At 44.4% G+C, this 21,545-nt stretch overlaps 1 long non-coding RNA gene across 1 annotated transcript in view; it reads right to left on the bottom strand.

Annotated features, from left to right (window-relative positions):
- Positions 1 to 21,545, bottom strand: part of LOC137335774 (uncharacterized) — a 90,208-nt gene that overhangs the window by 17,385 nt on the left and 51,278 nt on the right. The window contains exon 3 of the long non-coding RNA XR_010966492.1: positions 5,778 to 5,830. This is a non-coding gene — a long non-coding RNA (uncharacterized lncRNA). The remainder of the gene's footprint in view (positions 1 to 5,777; positions 5,831 to 21,545) is intronic.

Here is a 21,545-nt window from a genome sequence, read left to right as displayed (position 1 = left end):
AGAATCAGACCCACATTTTCATGGGGTTACTATCTCGCTGGGAGAAGGGAGGTAGGCTTAATTACGCTATGGTGTACAATCATGTGCCTGAAGTCTGCTACATTCATAAAGTATAAAATCATCAGGAGGGGATGCCAGTAATGTTGCTGTTATATTTTGCACTGGGTTTACTTGGCCTCTGCCACATAGAGCTATGTCGCATGTGGCAGGCACACTATTGAAAATACTTTGTGGTATGTGTGAGTGGTTGATGTTAAATTGGAACAGGTTGAAAATCACTGACTGTGCTTGATTTTACACGTTAAAAGCCTGGGCAGATATAATGAAACAATAAACAGCTGGCTTTATGCCCCAAGCAGAACAGGATACCAGCAGTGTATTTTCATGAAGTTGTGTTTTTTCCTTCTTTGTTTCTCAGTTTTCTCCTTTTCCTGTCCCCTTTCCTGAAAGCTTTCACTCTTTGCTGGGATATGATTTCATGCGCACTGACCATTCTCCGATACCTCACCCAAGTAACCATTTCTCATGTGCATCTCAGCAGGCTATTCAACTGTGGAGGGCACCACAGCCAAGCTACAATCCTGTCCTCACTTGACATCCAGCAGGGGCCACCGCATGACAATCAGGAGGGGGATCCCCAGCTGGTATTCCTGTCCCTAACCCTAATTCTGGGGGCCGAACTGCCATCCTGAGTGAGATCAGCCAACCCTGAACAAAGTAGCAGGTCATATCTGGGACCTTCAGGTGTGTGTGGCTCAGCTACACTTTTGCTGATAATCTTGCTGAGCCATTCAGAGAATGCAGAGACTTCGCTTTTAATTTGAAACTCAGCCAAGTTAAGTCGTGATGCACACTAATCAGGGAACAGAAACTAAACGACATAGCATTTACATTTACTTATCTGCGTTCCCCTTTTTGTTTGCCAACTGCTCTCTGGTACACAAGTTGCGTCGAGCCAGCGCTGAAACTGGCAAATTGTTCAATTAGTTGGACTGTAGATTAGCTGGATTATCAGGCATTGACACGTAAAATTCATGGCTGATAAACCCTGTGTCAGCCTTTGCGTGTGAGTGTGTTCTGTACAGTAGGAGAGAGGGCATTCACTCCAGTCTTTTATCGGGCAGATGTTTTCCCACGGCTCCTCACAGCTTGCTGCAGTAAATATGCTGTTCTTTTTTCAGCAGCCACAAATAAACAGTTCTGCATACTGCAGACGCACTCTGAACAGAACACTGGGTCACACTTTCTACATGCAGGTCAGCAGGCCCCTCTCCCCGTTCTGTGCACACTTTCCCCCACTCCAATTTTCTCTCCTCTCCTGAAACCGCTGAGCCTTGTGGGCTACGGTTCTGCACTTGCCAGCTGGCCCGGGCAACTCATTCGCTTGGTCATTCTTCACCTTTGGGACGGACAGTGAGTTTTAGCAGGCTATTCGACTTTGGGGAGCACCATAGCTGCAAATGATCTTGTCCCCACCAACATGCCAACAGTAGTCACGGTTTATCAATCAGGAGCAGAAACCCTGGCTCGTATTTCCTGAGCTTTTAGAAACTTTGCTGGCTGTACACTGGTTGCGGAATCCAAGCACTAGCAGGGCAACGCCACGAAGAATCCTGGACTACAGCAGCGACCCGCAGTATTTTTGTGGAGCACTCCTGCTCCTTCTGGCTCCACAAAAGTATAACTTTGAAAAAGCTTTGCGGCCGTTTTTTGAGCGGCTTCCAGCGGTCCCTTTGAGGACCGCTGGTCAGGCCTCTTAAGACCTGGCACGACTGGGTGAAACTTACTCAGCATAAGCTTTGCCCATTTGTAGCTGAATTTTGCATCGGGGCCCTACAACCGCGTAGACCCTGATTTTCACATTAAAGCGGCCTTACGCCTGTTTCAGGCCCACCTGAATATGGCGTCAGGCAGGTCTTGAGGTGTCAAAGGGACGAGTGAGGTACCCCCCCACAATCCCCTCAAAGTTTTCAATTCCTGGCCGCCCTTTTTCAGCTGCAAAACGGACTGCCGTGAGTTGAATTTCATCCCCCATATTTTTTTTTATTCGTTCACGGGATGTGGGCGTCACTGGCAAAGCCAGAAACATAGAAAATAGGAGCAAGAGTAGGCCACTCGGCCCTTCGGGCCTGCTCCGCCATTCAAAATGATCATGGCTGGTCGTCTAACTCACTACCCTGTTCCCACTTTTTCCCCATATCCCTTGATCCCTTCAGCATTAAGAAATATATCTCTCTCCTTCTTGAATACATCTAATGACTTGGCCTCCACTGCCTTCTGTGGTAGAGAATTCCACAGGTTCACCACCCTCTGAGTAAAGAAATTTCTCCTCATCTCGGTTCTAAATGGCATACCCCATATCCTGAGACTGTGACTCCCTGGGGTTTTGGACTCCCCAGCCATTGGCAACATCCTCCCTGCATCTAGTCTGTCTAGTCCTGTTAGAATTTTATATGTTTCGATGAGATCACCTCTCATTCTTCTAAACTCTAGTGAATATAGGCCTAGTCGACCCAATCTCTCCTCATACGTCAGTCCTGCAATCCCAGCATTTATTGCCCATCCCTAATTGCCCTTGAGAAGGTGATGGTGAGCCGCCTTCTTGAACCGCTGCAGTCCATGTGGTGAAGGTTCTCCCACAGTGCTGTTAGGTAGGGAGTTCCAGGATTTTGACCCAGCGACAATGAAGGAACGGCGATATATTTCCAAGTCGGGATGGTGTGTGACTTGGAGGGGAACGTGCAGGTGGTGTTGTTCCCATGTGCCTGCTGTCCTTGTCTTTTTAGGTGGTAGAGGTCGCGGGTTTGGAAGGTGCTGTCGAAGAAGCCTTGGCGAGTTGCTGCAGTGCATCCTGTGGATGGTACACACTGCAGCCACAGCGCGCCAGTGGTGAAGGGAGTGAATGTTCAGGGTGGTGGATGAGGTACCAATCAAGCGGGCTGCTTTGTCCTAGATGGTGTCGAGCTTCTTGAGTGTTGTTGGAGCTGCACTCATCCAGGCAAGTGGAGAGTATTCCATCACACTCCTGACTTGTGCCTTGTAGATGGTGGAAAGGCTTTGGGGAGTCAGGAGGTGAGTCACTCGCCGCAGAATACCCAGCCTCTGATCTGCTCTTGTAGCCACAGTATTTATGTGGCTGGTCCAGTTAAGTTTCTGGTCACTGGTGACCCCCAGGATGTTGACGGTGGGGGATTCGGTGATGGTAATGCCATTGAATGTCAAGGGGAGGTGGTTAGACTCTCTCTTGTTGGAGATGGTCATTGCCTGGCACTTGTCTGGTGCGAATGTTACTTGCCACTTATCAGCCCAAGCCTGGATGTTGTCCAGGTCTTGCTGCATGTGGGCATGGACTGCTTCATTATCTGAGGGGTTGCAAATGGAACTGAACACTGTGCAATCATCAGCGAACATCCCCATTTCTGACCTTATGATGGAGGGAAGGTCATTGATGAAGCAGCTGAAGATGGTTGGGTCTAGGACACTGCTCTGAGGAACTCCTGCAGCAATGTCCTAGGGCTGAGATGATTGGCATCCAACAACCACTGCCATGTTCCTTTGTGCTAGGTACGACTCCAGCCATTGGAGAGTTTTTCCCCTGATTTCTGATTTCTGCAAAATGTACAGGATAATAACACTGCACATTTAGCGTTGGTGGGGTGCCAAACGAAACATGCAGTGTTACTGGGGCATATCTTCTTGACCCAGAGATGGTTAGAATGTGGAACTCACAACCACAAGGAGTAACTGAGGCGAATAGCATAGATACATTTAAGCTCTTGACGGGGAAAGGAATAGAAGGATATGCTGATAGGGTTAGATGAAGAGGGGTGGGAGCAGGCTCGTGTACAGCATAAATGCCAGCATAGACTAGTTGGGCCGAATGGCCTGTTTCTGTGCTGTAGACTATGTAATTCTATGTAATAAGTCAACTTTTAAATATTCACAGGAGTCACTTTTCAGATTTTATATCATGGGAAATAGAGAAGGAGCATCACTGCAAAAGACATCACGTGTACCTCGTTATCAGCTTTACAAGCTCAAATGCGTTTGGTCCACCTTATCGTTCGTGCAGGATACAGTGGAGTCCAGCCTGTGAACTCACTGCTGCCTCGTAGCCTCTTGAAACTGTCCGGTTATTAATAACAGTAAGTGCACATGACTGTGATATAAATCTCCCAAAGAAATCACAGCTGCCAAAAATAATACTGAAAACAGATCATGCACAATCCTCAATCCTGTTACGAAAGTAAACTCCTCTGTAACATGCCAACCAATGACTCTCACACAAATATCGATAATTTTAGGGAATCCCATGTTGTGAAAATGTTACATTTAACGGACCACAGGTGAAAGTAATGAAAGTTCGTAACTGAAATCTTAACTGGTCATTTCCTTTTACAAATTCGATCAGACCTGTTATATACTTTCAGCATTTCTATATTGAGCATTCACAATTTATTTTTACACATGCTGAGCTGTTGTCTCTCAACACATCTCGTTAAATATTTTCTGTCATCAACATTATTCTTTTATTTGACACTTTTCACTATTTCATGAACCTGATAGGGTCATATTGGATGACATTATAAATGTTGAAATTTTTACTTTTGCACATTTTCTCCCCATTCCTCTCCTGAATGCACTGACTGTTCCTGGGGCCAGTTCACACTTGTTGGTTGCCCTTCAGTATCTAGTTTCCAGTGAATAACATAAGGCTATTGCACTGTGGGGAGTATCACAGCCCAAGCCAAATCCTATGGTTCCCCGATATCACACCCACACATTTTCCAGCTGATCAACCCGGGTTGATTATTTTCCCCCTCCCTAACCCTAGGGGTATTGAAGCCAACTGTAACACCCTTACTCAACTCCAGTTGAAATCAGTGAATTCAGGACAGACGAGGTCTTGAAACTGGGCTCCTCTAGTATAAATGGTTTAACTTACACACAATGTTACCAACTGAGCCACTGGAAGAGCCAACTTTAAAACTTTAATTTAATTCTTATCCATTTGGTACAATGGGACTGAGATTAATAAACTCTCACATCAGTTCATCTCCCACTGCGAGCCTGTCCCAGTGAATTTCACTCTACAGTGTCTGTTATGGTTTGTATTAAATTCAAACTGATAGGATCACATATCATTTCTGTTTAGCACTGATGCAATATAAATTTTTTCAGTGAATGATGTTTTTGCATCCACGCAAAGGAAGAAACAGTGATTACATCATTTCTGAAGTTGCTGCAGTGCGGGCAATTCATGCTGCGATGTAGTTCTGAAACAGCGACAATGGCAAAACAGCCAGATTTTTATTTTAGATTCACTTACAAAAGTTTTTTCAATAAAAGCCAGAATACAATAGCATTCTCTTGGAATGTAAAAAAAGAGAAAGATTTCCATAAATGAATATGGATTTCTTCAGAAAAATACCTAATGCTTAAAATGCAGGTTATTGGTTCTGTGAGACTAGATGTAAAACACAGCAAGGCACTTTATAGATTTTAAATGACATGCACTCCGTCTTCTTGTTGGTTTTGCACTCTTGTATTTTTCATTGGAAGAGCTTGGACAAATGGAGGACTGTATCTCCTTAATCTGATTGTTCTCACAATAAAGCTGGTCTAAGGTGGCATATTAATAGCTTTGTGCAGTTGACTTGAGATGACCAAGTGCTGTGTAAAAATTCTGTTGCATTAGATCTAAACGTTACATGAACATCAGTGCTGCAAGGACTGCAGATTTACTCATTACCTGACTTGTGTTTGGTACCACTCACCAAAACTGACTTCCCACTTGCCAAGACTGCACTCCAATCAGTAAAGCTGGATTCTGAAAAAGAATAAAACACAATTTTGGTGTCAGTGGGAGGTATGGGGGAGGGCAGCTTGCAAAAGATCAGCGGCACATTGGTAAGAAATTAAGGATTATTGGAGGAGGAAGAAACATGTTAACAAAAGCCGACAAATTGCTTTGTCTACATCTCTATCAAAGCTGTAAAATCATGGACTATGGATCCAAGTATAGAATTTCAGTATCCTTAACCACTTCCCATTCGACACAACTCCCAATCCATGACATTTACAGAATACTAAGTGACACATATTATTTTTTGCTCTCACTGATATTTGTGGTACTCTGAATATTATCTGTCTATAGTCAAATGACTCATGTTACTGTAAATGGTTAGTTTAACCAGAGTTACATTAATACATAATGGCATTTTGTTGCTACTTTTATGAATAATTGATTCCTGTACAGAATTAATGCTTAAGTGAGCTGCTTGCAATCCATATACTACATTTGTCATTATTTTACATAAAGTCTACAGAAATCCTCAGCCATGCATAAAATATATTAACAAAATATTCATGTGTTTATCAGCATTCAGCTTTGCTTTCACAACAGCAGTAAGCAGGTACAAATATTGCATCAATGTTCTATGTTGGATGACACTTTTCCAAATTAGCCAGCAGACTCATTTGAAATGTCTGATGCCTTTGAAACAGCTTCATTTAACTGGACATATATGAATGTGGTCTTTGCATGTTTTAACAGTTTGCATCTGAAAGTTGGCACATTATTGATATCTTAAAGGAGAACAGAACCCTCCCTGCTGCAAATTAATTCACTTCAACTACTTACTCGTGATTATTGAGACATGCAATTTGGTGCATTGAACACAATCTGGCATTGTAGCCTGATGTGTGGTGTCGTCAAACACACCAAGTGTGCAGTGGAGACAATACAATGATGACAATGAAATTGTATCTTTCTCAAATTCATTTGTTGTATAAAGGTGAATTTGAAAAACATACAAGAGAATAAACTTCTCACTTTGAAAACTTTTTCAAGCCGTACAGGCAGTAAGGTCTCAGGTTCGATTGCTGGTCTGTGCTGAGTTGGTTGATCTCAACCCGACTGTCAGTTGGGGCGCCCCAACTGGCCTCAATGCCCCTGCACTAGAGAGGAGAAGATCAGCTCCTGATTCCCCAGGTGATCCTTCCTGGAAAGACCATGTGTTGATGTTGGCTAAAAATTGGATTGGACACAGTTGTGATGCCTTCCACAGTTAAAATGCCCACTAACACTGTCTGGATCTGCACTAGAAGAAGGGCCGTTTGGCTAAAGCACTAGAGGGCTAATTGCTACTATGGAGTCATACCCAGCAAGAGGCAGCACCTTTAGAAGGGGAGGGGAGAATATCATAGAATCATAGAAGTTACAACATGGAAACAGGCCCTTCGGCCCAACATGTCCATGTCGCCCAGTTTATACCACTAAGCTAGTCCCAATTGCCTGCACTTGGCCCATATCCCTCTATACCCATCTTACCCATGTAACTGTCCAAATGCTTTTTAAAAGGCAAAATTGTACCCGCCTCTACTACTGCCTCTGGCAGCTCGTTCCAGATTGAAGGAAAAGGTTTGTAGATGAAGGAGTTGTAATCAGGTCCTCCTGTTAAGCAGCATTCTCAACCTTGCCAAGGTATGAACAGTAGACAGAATTACTCCGAATCATGGACATGAATCTGAATTGTGATAGAATGACGATGTCCAAGACCTGGCCCATGGGCTGACCCCACCCTGCGAGCTCCTTCCTCCAGCCTGCAAACTCCCCAGGCCTTGGGGATTAGACATTTTGCTTCCTGATTTGTGCATTGAGACAATGAAGGAGCAGTGTTTTTGCAGCAGTCAGGAAACAGCTACCAGGCCTAGGAAATTTAAAGAGGCTGAAAGAGCTTCCACCTTGTGAACTGTGGGACAATACAAAGAGCAACAAGGAGCAAACCGTGGTGGATCAGGCTAGGATGGGGAAAAAGATGAGCGAGGCTTGGATTTTTATTTTATGTGGACTCAGCAAGTCAGGCAGCATCTGTAAAGAATGTAGTTCTGTTGAAGGGCTAAGCCTGAAACGTCAACATTTTCCTTTCTTTACAGATGCTGCTTGACTTGCTGATTACTTCCAACGGCCCACTCAATGGTTGGGTCCCGTGAATCCAGTCCCCAGCTCCAAAAGATTGGGCACCCCTTTAGTAGAACATTTCTTTACCAATGTATTCCTGTATTTATGTTTTGCTGCCATTTCTGATCATGCAGAAATATCACAGATAGACTGCAGAGGAGAGGAAGTCACAGCTGGAAGAAGATTTTAAAGAAACAACAGGCTTCAAGCCAGTGGTCATTCAGTAAGTCAGGCTGGTACTTACACGACCATTTCAACCATATCATTCTCCTCCACTACCTCTCCTGCCATGGTTTAATTCTTACTTTCCCAATGCAACCGAAACATGTTCTGCAATGGCTTCTCCTCCCACGTCCACACAGTCATCGCAGGTGTGCCTTAAATCCTATCCTTGACTCCATCCTATTGTTCATCCATTTGTTACCTTACAGTGACATTATCTGTAAGCATGAGGTCAGCTTTCATATGAATGCCGATGATACCGAGCTTTATCTTCCTACCACCCTTCATTCCATGACTGTCTTTGTTTAAGAAGGGCGGCAGGGAAAAGCCTGGGAACTACAGACCAGTGAGCCTGACATCTGTAGTAGGTAAGTTGTTAGAGGGTATTCTGAGGGACAGAATCTACAGGCATTTGGAGAGGCAGGGACTAATTAGGAACAGTCAGCATGGTTTTGTGAGAGGAAAATCATGTCTCACGAATTTGATTGAGTTTTTTGAAGGGGTAACCAAGAAGATAGATGAGGGCTGTGCAGTAGACGTGGTCTACATGGACTTCAGCAAAGCATTTGACAAGGTACCGCATGGTAGGTTGTTACATAAGGTTAAATCTCATGGGATCCAAGGTGAGGTAGCCAATTGGATACAAAATTGGCTTGACGACAGAAGACAGAGGGTGGTTGTCGAGGGTTGTTTTTCAAACTGGATGCCTGTGTCCAGCGGTGTGCCTCAGGGATCGGTGCTGGGTCCGCTGTTATTTGTTATTTATATTAATGATTTGGATGAGAATTTAGGAGGCATGGTTAGTAAGTTTGCAGATGACACCAAGATTGGTGGCATTGTGGACAGTGAAGAAGGTTATCTAGGATTGCAACGGGATCTTGATAAATTGGGCCAGTGGGCCGATGAATGGCAGATGGAGTTTAATTTAGATAAATGTGAGGTGATGCATTTTGGTAGATCGAATCGGGCCAGGACCTACTCCGTTAATGGTAGGGCGTTGGGGAGAGTTATAGAACAAAGAGATCTAGGAGTACAGATTCATAGCTCCTTGAAAGTGGAGTCACAGGTGGATAGGGTGGTGAAGAAGGCATTCAGCATGCTTGGTTTCATTGGTCAGAACATTGAATGCAGGAGTTGGGATGTCTTGTTGAAGTTGTACAGGGCATTGGTGAGGCCACACTTGGAGTACTGTGTACAGTTCTGGTCACCCTATTATAGAAAGGATATTATTAAACTAGAAAGAGTGCAGAAAAGATTTACTAGGATGCTACCGGGACTTGATGGTTTGACTTACAGGGAGAGGTTAGACAGACTGGGACTTTATTCCCTGGAGAGTAGGAGGTTAAGGGGTGATCTTATAGAAGTCTATAAAATAATGAGGGGCATAGATAAGGTCGATAGTCAAAATCTTTTCCCAAAGGTAGGGGAGTCTATAACGAGGGGGCACAGATTTAAGGTGAGAGGGGAGAGATACAAAAGGATCCAGAGGGGCAATTTTTTCACTCAAAGGGTGGTGAGTGTCTGGAACGAGCTGCCAGAGGCAGTAGTAGAGGCGGGTACAATTTTGTCTTTTAAAAAGCATTTGGACAGTTACATGGGGAAGATGGGTATCGAGGGATATGGGCCAAGTGCAGGCAATTGGGACTAGCTTAGTGGTATAAACTGAGCGACATGGACATGTTGGGCCGAAGGGCCTGTTTCCATGTTGTAACTTCTATGATTCTATGATTCTATGCCTGTCCGACATCAAGTCATTGACAAGCCAGAACTTCTTGCAGTTCAACTAGTAAGACTGAAGCCACTCTGTTTTGTCCTGCGCTTTAGCCCCTAATCCCAGACTCCTACCCAATACCCCCTCAAACTCAACCTGATGATGCGTAAGCTTGGTGCGCTGTTTGATCCTGCACTGAGCTTCCGACCCTTAATCAAGCTGAGCACCAAGACCACCAAGTTTGACCTCTGAAATATCACCATCACCGTCCCTACCTTACCCCACTGCTGCTGAAATCTCATTCATATCTTTGTTACCTCCAGATTCCGCTTTTCCAATGCCCTCCTCTCTGGCTTCACCCTAGATAAGCTCTAACTAAGCAATGGCCAGGGTGGGGGGGTCAGTTTGGCGCCTCCTGTTCAATATGGCTCAGTATCTCATGAGGTGCACTCACTCACTGAGTTATTGTGGAAGCAAGTTGGATATATTCCAAAACATAAATTGTGTCTGGGACTGTGTTACGAGGTGTATTACACTCAGATTTCCAATGGCCCAGTGATTTTTGTTTTTATCGTAAATCATGTCATTTAAACTCCAGGACCAAATTCCAGCCTTGTTAACATGCTCGCGGCCATCATTTGTTGACTCAGTTACAGATTCAACTGAATATATTTGTTGTCCTAATTAACCAAAAATCAGCACAAATTAGTCAGACAGCTCAGAAATTGAAAACACTGCTGCGTTATTTGCAATTAAGACACCTTAACAAGATTAAGGGAAGGATCAAGCTGGATAGCTCTTTTTCGGCCGGCACAGACACGATGGGCTGAATGGCCTCCTTCTATGCCATAACTTTCTCTGATTCTATGATGTGCAATATGCTATTTAGAAAGAACTGTATGCCAATGGTGAGTGAACTGTCGAACTGGCACAAATAATGCTCTGGCACAATTATCTGCTTTTAAAATGGGCCAGTGAAAAGTTATATTGCCCTGCTAGTACGGATGTCTCATCAGGGGACAGCACCACTCTGTGCATGATTCCTTCAGGAGGAAGTAATATCCAGGGTAGTACTTTATATTCAAAGCAATTTCTCATTTTATATTGAAATAAGGTGCACTCGCAAAAATGTTGTTTTATATATTTAAAAAACTTCAATTTTCTGAGCTGCACAGCCTCCCCGCTTCGTGACTTTACCGATTGGGTAGCCACTCCGTGATGTCCCAGTCATCACTTTGGATCAACCTGGGAGCCAAACCAGAGCTGGCCAAACACAGGAAAGCATGCTATCAACTGTCACCCCGAGATGGTACTGTGTTCTCCCAAGTCAGCTGCCTCCAAATCAGGTCTCAGTCCAGTCAAAAGATCCATTCTTTCTAATTCAGTTATTTCAGAACACACAGGGTGGCTGCCCCTTGGTGATATCATGGAGCAGCACATCAGGGAGGGAGAACTGATGTAACCAGCCTCCTTGAAGTTCAGAAGGTTTACATTTCAAAAATATATATTTTTGTGAACATAAAATGTTGGTGCACTTGGCACAAAAAGTACTCCTCTGTGTTTCACCTCCCTTTAAATGCCCGTCTAGAACTCTGTTCATCCACTGGTCACAATTATCACAGTAGAAAAGTGGACGGGGAAGTTGGCTTTTTCTCCAGTGTTAGCGGCTGAAATTAAAAGTTGTCTTTGTCCTAGCTGTAGCATTAATCCAACCAGTGCAAAACTGAAGTGATGTCAGATTACCTCCTCATAATGGTCTCACAACCAATGCCAAATCTCCAAATGTGCAGTATAACTACCCTGAGAGAGCAACAAAGAGATTAGTATTTGGAAAGATAAAAGTGAAGGATTTCGTCTATCGCACATGTGTGTGCCAGAACTGCATTCCAAAATTAGAAAGATTCTCATACACTCGGCAGAACAGTGAAGGAATGGGAGGGGCTCCCTTGGCTTTATTTAATGACAACCTTTGATAATGAAGTGGCAAGCAGAGTTTGTGGGGCTATCAATCCAACCCCACATTCAATCGCTCTCACAGGAAACAAACACTCTGAAGGGTCAGCTCAGTTCATGAGTTGTACGAGCAGTTTGTGGGAGCTTTAATAAAGTCATTGTTTACTGCAGAGGTGGCTGTCATGTATACTCTCAGTTACAAAGTAACTGTACTGTTCCAGTACAGCTACAACACTGGCATCTACCTGACAATGTGGAAAATTGCCCAGATATGTCCTGTCCACAAAAAGCAGGACAAATCCAATCCGGCCAATTACCGCCCCATCAGTCTACTCTCAATCATCAGCAAAGTGATGGAAGGTGTCGTCGACAGTGCTATCAAGCGGCACTTACTCACCAATAACCTGCTCACCGATGCTCAGTTTGGGTTCCACCAGGACCACTCGGCTCCAGACCTCATTACAGCCTTGGTCCAAACATGGACAAAAGAGCTGAATTCCAGAGGTGAGGTGAGAGTGACTGCCCTTGTCATCAAGGCAGCATTTGACCGAGTGTGGCACCAAGGAGCCCCAGTAAAATTGAAGTCAATGGGATTCAAGGGGAAAACTCTCCAGTGGCTGGAGTCATACCTAGCACAAAGGAAGATGGTAGTGGTTGTTGGAGGCCAATCATCTCAGCCCTAGGACAGTACTGTAGGAGTTCCTCAGGGCATTGTCCTAGGCCCAACCATTTTCAGCTACTTCATCAATGACCTTCCCTCCATCATAAGAACATAAGAAATAGGAGCAGGAGTAGGCCAATCGGCCCCTCGAGCCTGCTCCGCCATTCAATAAGATCATGGCTGATCTGATCCTAACCTCAAATCTAAATTCATGTCCAATTTCCTGCCTGCTCCCCGTAACCCCTAATTCCCCTAATAAGGTCAGAAGTGGGGATGTTCACTGATGATTTCACAGTGTTCAGTTCCATTCGCAACCCCTCGGATAATGAAGCAGTCTGTGCCCGCATGCAGCAAGACCTGGACAACATCCAGGCTCGGGCTGATAAGTGGCAAGTAACATTCGCGCCAGACAAGTGCCAGGCAATGACCATCTCCACCAAGAGAGAGTCTAACCACCTCCCCTTGACATTAAATGGCATTACCATCGCCGAAACCCCCAACATCAACATCCTGGGAGTCACCATTGACCAGAAACTTAACTGGACCAGCCATATAAATACTGTGGCTTCAAGAGCAGGTCAGAGGCTGGGTATTCTGCGGCGAATGACTCACCTCCTAACTCCCCAAAGTCTTTCCACCATCTACAAGGCACAAGTCAGGCGTATGATGGAATACTCTCCACTTGCCTGGATGAGTGCAGCTCCAACAACACTCAAGAAGCTCGACACAATCCAGGACGAAACAGCCCGCTTGATTGGCACCCCATCCACCACCCTAAACATTCACTCCCTTCACCACCGGCGCACTGTGGCTGCAGTGTGCACCATCCACAGGATGCACTGCAGCAACTCGCCAAGGCTTCTTCGACAGCACCTCCCAAACCCGCGACCTCTACCACCTAGAAGGACAAAGGCAGCAGGTACATGGGAACAACACCACCTGCACGTTCCCCTCCAAGTCACACACCATCTCGATTTGGAAATATATCGCCGTTCCTTCATCGTCGCTGGGTCAAAATCCTGGAACTCCCTTCCTAACAGCACAATGGGAGAGCCTTCACCACACGGACTGCAGCGGTTCAAGAAGGCGGCTCACTACCACCTTCTCAAGGGCAATTAGGGATGGGCAATAAATGCTGGCCTTGCCAGCGACGCCCACATCCCATGAAGGAATATAAAAAAAAGCACAGTGTCACTTCTACCACCTGGCATCTCATTCCTCTTGTTTAACTCTGTGCTGTGTCAGATCATTGAAGCATTTCTGTGTGGGTGATGGCACTTTTCCTCTGCTTAGAAGTGTGGCGTCAACATGCAGACACCAGTGCCTTCAGGATTGTGTGAGTGGGCACAGCCCATGATACCATCACGAGAAGAATAAACCCAACTCAGAGTAAATTCCTTTAAAATGGAAATTTTAAAATATTTATTCTGAATTGATGCTTGTTCACCCTTCTCATGCTGAATACACACAAAGTGCTAGTCAGCAAAGAAAATGCTGAACAACCAGGAGCCCTAAGTAGTTACACAACAGATGCACAGAGTAGGTGCACGGCATAGCACAATGAGCAACTTGTGGGTATACACCTTCCCCCAATCCATTAGAGATTGTATATGCACTTATTACTACTCACAAACCACTTCGATTGCCAAAGATAACCATCACTATACTGTCAAGGACTGGATCACTGTGGATAGGACATGTATTGATTTGGAGCACCTGGACTGTATGGAACATAACCACCAATAGGCCATCTGGGGTCAGATGCGTGGTTTGTCTCTATGATAATAAGAAAGGGAGTGCCTAGACTGGACACATATGTCACTAAATCATCTGAAATGGATGTCCTCCTTCCAATTACACTACCAGTTATCAAAATCAAAATCAAAGTGTATCTGTTGCTGTGGCTGTTTATTGTTGTTCTTCTGCAATATTTACTCTTTGGAAGTAATTTTAGCCTAGAACACCCAGCAGGAAAGTGATAGGATCGGGTCGAACACTGGTTTTACACCCGGCCTGATTTTACATTATTGAAGTCAGTGGAGAGTAAAATCGACATTCCACCTGATCCTGTCAGTTTCCTTCCAGTGGAATTTGGTTAAAATCAGCTCCTTTGTTTCAAAAACAATCACAATGCATATGGAGGTTGCTGCAAAAGTTATGGTGAAACACATTTGTTTGAGAAAGGCACAGTATGTACTCACGCAAAATGATTTTTCACCCAATGTAGGTGCTTTTTTTTTGGTTAACAAGGTGTTTGATGCAAAGGGAAAGCCATGAGCATGTTTGAGTATCCAAGCCAAGATACTGAGAAATCCAAATAGATAGAGTCTCTGCCTGACATGGAGTGCACAATTCCTCCCTGTAAGGACATACCCCACTTATCCAAGTCTAGTGAGTGTAGACACAGATTGGCAAGGCTGAGGTGTAGGGGTCCAGATACTGGTGGAGCTTAACCAGTTAAAACCACACCGGTTACCAGCACAGACCACTGGTAAGTTTCCTACTGCTTGTCCATCAGGAACTACTTCACTTATCAGGCACTGGCTTGCCAATTCATTTGGAGCAGAATGGGAAGAACCACTGCCCCCATTGACAGATCTAATGCTTCATGTATTAGTGAGCCAAGCTGGCTGGTCAACAGTGCCCTGGAGTACTGCAGACCTGCCTGGTTCAAGTACCACAGAAGACTGACTCACTTCCAAACTTCCATCTCTAGGCATGCCATCTTGGAGCCACCTCAGTCCCATAGAGATCCCGCTTACCTTCTGCCCAAGAAGTATTATCACATGATTAAGCAACTGACAAGCATGCATTTGAGCCCTTGCTAGATGGATAGCAGGCACTGGGAACTCCTCATGAGTGTCATAGTGAGCAGCACAACTCACCACAGAATGTGTGAGTTGCCACCATCCTCCTGATCATAGCATGGACACACATCATATCCCATTGAATAGTGGTCTACTAGTTGAAGATGCAAAGCTTCAGCAGCATCTGCTTGCCTCCTTGCAACTCAGTCATGAGAGCACTGAGCCTGGATAAACAAATTCATATTCTCACATGCAGCATCTAGATAATGCCTTTCAACAGTCTTCATCCCAAGACTCAGAGTTCCCACATCAGCTGCCGTCAGTGTGATAGCAGCTTGTAATGTGCCAGCCACCTTGATGTCTCAACATCCAAATCAAGAGTGTAACAAGCTTACTCGTTACTAACTGAATACAAGTCTTAGGAACAGGAGTCAGCCATTCAGCCTCTCGAGTCTGTTCTGCCTTCATTGGAGGGTTTTAGTAAAGAGCTCTGCCAAATACAGGAACTCAAATGATTTCTATGGTGATTCCATACAATAGTGATTAATGAAAGTTTTCTCTTTATTGTAGTGGAGTGTGCCTGGAGAACTTGAAATTTCTGTGATATGTGAAGTCTCATTGCTGATTTGCTTGATTACAGTACAGTTGGGGAGTTGTCAATCCTCCTGTGCAAAACCCTGCCTCTTTTCAATAGCAGTTATAAACAGCTGGTTAATCACAGTGCAATAGGGCTCTCAGTAAAGTAACTGACAAACCACAGTAACCCTTTCTGTGCCATTGTATAATGGTGAGTTCTTAATCTCAGCTTTTGGTTAGCTCGAGCGGCATTGGCAGATGCCTGGGATCAGGACATGGTGGGTGACATGGGATAGGCTTTTGGAAGCAGGCATGAAAATATATGGGGGATGAGTTTCTTCTCCGATTGCTCAAGCATAACCTTTTTACATATTATCTAAGGAGTTGTCGGTGGGCTGAACCATTCTGTCTTCTTGATCGAGAAGGATAGCATGAGTACATGCTAAAAGCTCCTCTCAGCAAATGAAAAGATTCAATTTAAAATTGTTTTTTACGTAATTGAAATGAATTAGTGCCAGGAATAGAACATGCTGTGCATTCAATGGAAATTGTCTGAAAATTGAAGAGGCAATGTCAGCTCTCCGATTGCTTTGTTCACCTGGGTGGGGCAGGGAAACAAAAATCAGCCAGGGTTCCTGCTCCTGATCACTATCCAGTGATACACTTGCTGGTGCTTGGATGTGGACGTCAGGTGGGAACATTATTGGCGGTGATGCCCTCCAAGGTTGAATAACTTGCAGATACTCAATGTCTGAACATGAACCAGAAGGCAGTGATGCTCATGGAAATGCAACAAGGAAACTAAGTGTTGAGGATGGGAGAGATGAAAACAGGAGAAAATTGGGAGGAAAATATGTCACTATGTTAGGAATTTTCAAAGATGATTTGTTGGTGAAATAGTATTCTCTGAAACCTCCCTATCGAACAGTTGTGCCAGACACCGCAGGATGTACCACACCTGCTTCATTTCCTGGTGCTGTCTGATATTTTTTCCACTCTCTATACATCTACAAGTATCTTATGAGGGAAACCTCATGATGACAATAATTTCCACTTTTAGAGGGGGCTGCAGTGAAACGTGCATTCAAGCTCTCCCACAAAACAGGCCACACTGAGTGCGTAGGTCAGAGAGTTAAGAATAAATACTTGAGTCAGCCATCTGGAAAAACTGCTAAGTGGTATTGGGACAACAGCAGGGGTAAACTGGGACTGAATACAATTTTGTTTGGCACAGAGTCCAACCATAAAAAGATCTCATAATTTTGTCCAAGACTATTTTAGGGAAATCCAGCATGGGGACTGAGACAGTTGACATGTTGGCTAATCTGTAATTCATTCTTCCAATGCAACAGGACATAGTACACTCGTGATGTACCACCAATGCCTCTGCACAGATAATTCCATTTCTTTAAACAGTCTATCAATGTAGAATGAATTTCCAATCTGTCAAAATCTAAATCCTTCACTTGTTTTCCTAAACTCCACATGAAGCTGGTTCTGGATCTGCCCCAGTGAAAATATAATTACCTACCGTTAGCAAAATGAATCACTGTAGGTTTCAAATGCTATGGGATTAATGAATTAATGCAACATTGACTCTGGTGAATCATATCTCCTTGTCCTCCTCGAACTCCCTGCACCTTTTGACATGATCAATCACACCTCCCGCTTCCAACACCTCTCCTCCGTTGTCCAACGCAGTGGGACTTCCCTTGCTTGATTTCACTCTGACCAAGCCGATCATTGTCAGATCATCAACTGCAATCGCTTCTCGTCCCGCCACAGAGTCAGGTGTTTCTTTCATGCAAGAAAGGCACCACAGATTGATTCAAAATGAAAGAGATAGGTTTTGACTCAGGGACATCTATCTCCTGCCTATTTATTGAATGATATCTTTTCTGATTGATGTTGGCCATGGCATTGTGGCTCGGTACCCAAACCTCGACATGGTTACAATCAATGGCCTCGAGGCGGGAAGGGTGTGGGGGAGCCTGGTAGCGGGCAATGAACCCGGCAAGGGTGGGGACGAGGAGGCTCTGCCAATCATAAGGGCAATTGTAAACAATTTTACAACACCAAGTTATAGTCCAACAAATTTATTTTAAATTTCACAAGCTTTCGGAGGCTTCCTCCTTCCTCAGGTGAATGGTGTGGAAGGAGGAAGCCTCCGAAAGCTTGTGAAATTTAAAATAAATTTGTTGGACTATAACTTGGTGTTGTAAAATTGTTTACAATTGTCAACCCCAGTCCATCACCAGCATCTCCACATCAATCATAAGGGCAGAAACTCATTCAAATAAAACTCTGCAGATCTCGCCTGACACCCAGCCAGAATGACTACCTGGCCGTCGGTGGGAGTGGGAATCTGGTGCAGGAGGCCGCAGTGGGGGAGCCGTAGGAACGGGAACACACTATCATGTATGCTTTTATCATTTGCACTCTTGTCACTTCCTTTCAAGGCTGAAAGGTTCAGCTTTCTCCAATCTATCCTCATAAATTAATCCTGGTATTAGGGATCTGTCTTGTGGCTCTGCACCATCCCCGGAGCTTGTGTCTTGGTTATCAAATTTGTACACAGGATTCAAGTTACAGTTAGAGCAGAATGTTGTACAGTTTTACCATGCCGTGGCTCAGTGGTAGCACTCTCGCCTCTGAATCAGAGGTTGTGGGTTCAAATCCACTCCTGAGCCAGGTTGAGATCAGTGCGGTTCTGAGGGAGTGCTGCACTGTCGGAGGTGCCGTCTTTTGGATGAGACATTAAACCAAGGCCCTGTCTGCCCTGTCAGGTGGACGTAAAAGATCCCATGGCACTATTCGAATAACAGCAGGGGTGTTCTCTCAGTGTCCTGGCCAACAATTATCCTTTACTCAACACCTAAAACAGATGATGATCTGGTCATTTATTTCAGTGCTGCTTGTGGGACCTTGCTATGTGCAAATTGGCTGCCGCGTTTCCTACATTACAACATTAACTACATTTCAAAAGTACTTCATTGGCTGTAAAGCGCTTTGGGACGTCCTGAGGTTGTGAAAGGCGCTGTATAAATGCAAATCTTTCTTTCTTCTTTCTTTATGACATCCTCTAACTTGTACTCTGCTAATTTGATTCCACAGATCAGTACTCAATTTGTCCAGTCGATTGCCTCTCTGCTACGATCTGCTGACAGCTGCAGGTAACAGAATTTGTACCAGGGAAGAAACCAGGCGGTCACCCAGCTGTCGATACCTGTGGCTCTGTCAAGGCCAGGTAGGTAACCTTTTGGCCTGTAAATGCTTTGCAAAAGTTAATTTGTTCTCCTCCACAATCCTCTGCTTTGTCTCTGCTGTTGTGAGGCATCATTGGCCAATGTAAGCACTCTACTCACACAAGCCATTTCTGAACGGACAAATATCGTAACGTAGTGGCAGTGATTGAGTATCTGGCAGTGGTTATTTCATCAGTGATACCACAAAGGAGGTTTCTAAATGGGGAAAATACCATTCTGGCTTATTGACCAGAACCATCCTCTAATAACTGATTTAATCAGTGCGTTCATGAATGTGCACTGATCTATTACAGCTGGGTTAAAATAAATGTGGGCAATGTAATCTCATAACAATTACTGTAAGTGTTCCATTACAGCCAATGGCAACATATGCTCGGCATACACTGTAACTTTACTTCACACGGGATCATTCTTTCTCTTTTTCATATTTTTCTCTCAATTGCCCCTGTGTCATTCAGCTGCCCTAGAAAAGCTGGGGATCTGGAGCCAATGTTTGATATCAGGTATAGAGGGACCAGTGTTTAATGTCAGGTACCGAGGGGCCAGTGTTCAATGTAAGTTACAGAGGGACCAACGTTTAATATCAGGTACAGAGGGACCAATGTTTAATGTCAGGTACAGAGGGACCAACGGTTAATGTCAGGTACAGAGGGACCAACGTTTAATGTCAGTTACAGAGGGACCAACGTTTAATGTCAGGTGCAGAGGGGCCAGCGTTTAATGTAAGTACAGAGGGGCCAACGTTTAATGTCAGTTACAGAGGGACCAACGTTTAATATCAGGTACAGAGGGGCAAGCATTTAATGTCAGGTACCAATGGGCCAGTGTTCAACATAAGGTGCAGAAGGACCAACGTTTAATGTCAGGTACAGAGGGACCAACGTTTAATGTCTGGTACAGAGGGACCAACGTTTAATGTCAGGTACAGAGGGACCAACGTTTAACATCTGGTACAGAGGGACCAACGTTTAATGTCAGGTACAGAGGGACCAACGTTTAATGTCTGGTACAGAGGGACCAGTGTTTAATGTCAGGTACAGAGGGACCAACGTTTAATGTCTGGTACAGAGGGACCAACGTTCAATGTCAGGTACAGAGGGACCAACGTTTAACATCTGGTACAGAGGGACCAACGTTTAATGTCAGGTACAGAGGGACCAACGTTTAACATCTGGTACAGAGGGACCAACGTTTAATGTCAGGGACAGAGGGACCAACGTTTAATGTCTGGTACAGAGGGACCAGTGTTTAATGTCAGGTACAGAGGGACCAACGTTTAATGTCTGGTACAGAGGGACCAACGTTTAATATCAGGTACAGAGGGACCAACGTTTAATGTCAGGTACAGATGGATCAGCATTTAATGTCAGGTACAGATGGATCAGCGTTTAATGTCAGGTGCAGAAGGACCAGCATTTAATGTCAGGTACAGAGGGACCAGCGTTTCATGTCAGGTACAGAGGGACAATTGTTTAATGTCTGGTACAGAGGGACCAGTGTTTATGTCAGGTACAGAGGGACCAGTGTTTAATGTCAGATACAATGGAGACAGCATTTAGTGCCAGGTAGAGGAGCCAGTATATTTTGTCAGACAGTTTTTAATCTCACCAGACTGAGCTGGTGTTGGTGCTGCAGAGTTGTGGGTGTTAACTGATTAACTTTAACTTCAGTTTGAAGAAGCTATTGCAGACATTCTCCCTTTAACTACACTCCATGTCAAAAGGTTTGAATGTACTTGTATTTTCCTAACAGAGGGGCTATTCCTGGGAGGTCAACTATTAACGTACATTACATTGAATGTCAATTCACCTGTAAGAGAGGCTGTAGCTAAATAAAAATATGCATTTGTAGATAAAAGTCTGTTGAATCAGGACACAGCCAGTGTGGTCCTTTCTGGTACATCCTATCTGCTTCCCAGCAGAAATCCTGCAGCTGGCTTTGTGAATAGGTCCATATCCTCCAGTGTACATAAACTGGAAAGCTTGCAAATGACCTGCCACTTATAAACACTTCAACTGAATGTCAGAAATATCAGAACATTGTCCAGATCATCCAGCCATGTACACTATGCTGATTACTGACTTTCCAATGAACTTTCCCTGCTTCTCAAAATATCCATTAAACCGGGTACGGTAGCATAGTGGTTATGTTACTGGACTAGTAATGCTATGGCAGCTGGGGAATTTAAATTCAATTAATTAAATAAAATTTGGAATTAAAAAACTAGTATCAGTAATGGTGGCCTGAAACTACTGGATTGGCGTAAAAACCCATCTGGTTCACTAGTGTCCTTTCGGGAAGGAAACCTGCTGTCCTTACCTGGTCTGGCCGATATGTGACTCCAGACCGAAAGCAATGTGGTTGATTCTTAATTGCCCTCTGAAAT

This window comes from Heptranchias perlo, chromosome 20 (assembly GCF_035084215.1).
Source record: "Heptranchias perlo isolate sHepPer1 chromosome 20, sHepPer1.hap1, whole genome shotgun sequence".
In the NCBI taxonomy this organism is placed as follows: domain Eukaryota; kingdom Metazoa; phylum Chordata; class Chondrichthyes; order Hexanchiformes; family Hexanchidae; genus Heptranchias; species Heptranchias perlo.
Note: the sequence above shows the minus strand (reverse complement) of the source record. Positions and strands in the feature narration are given on the sequence as shown.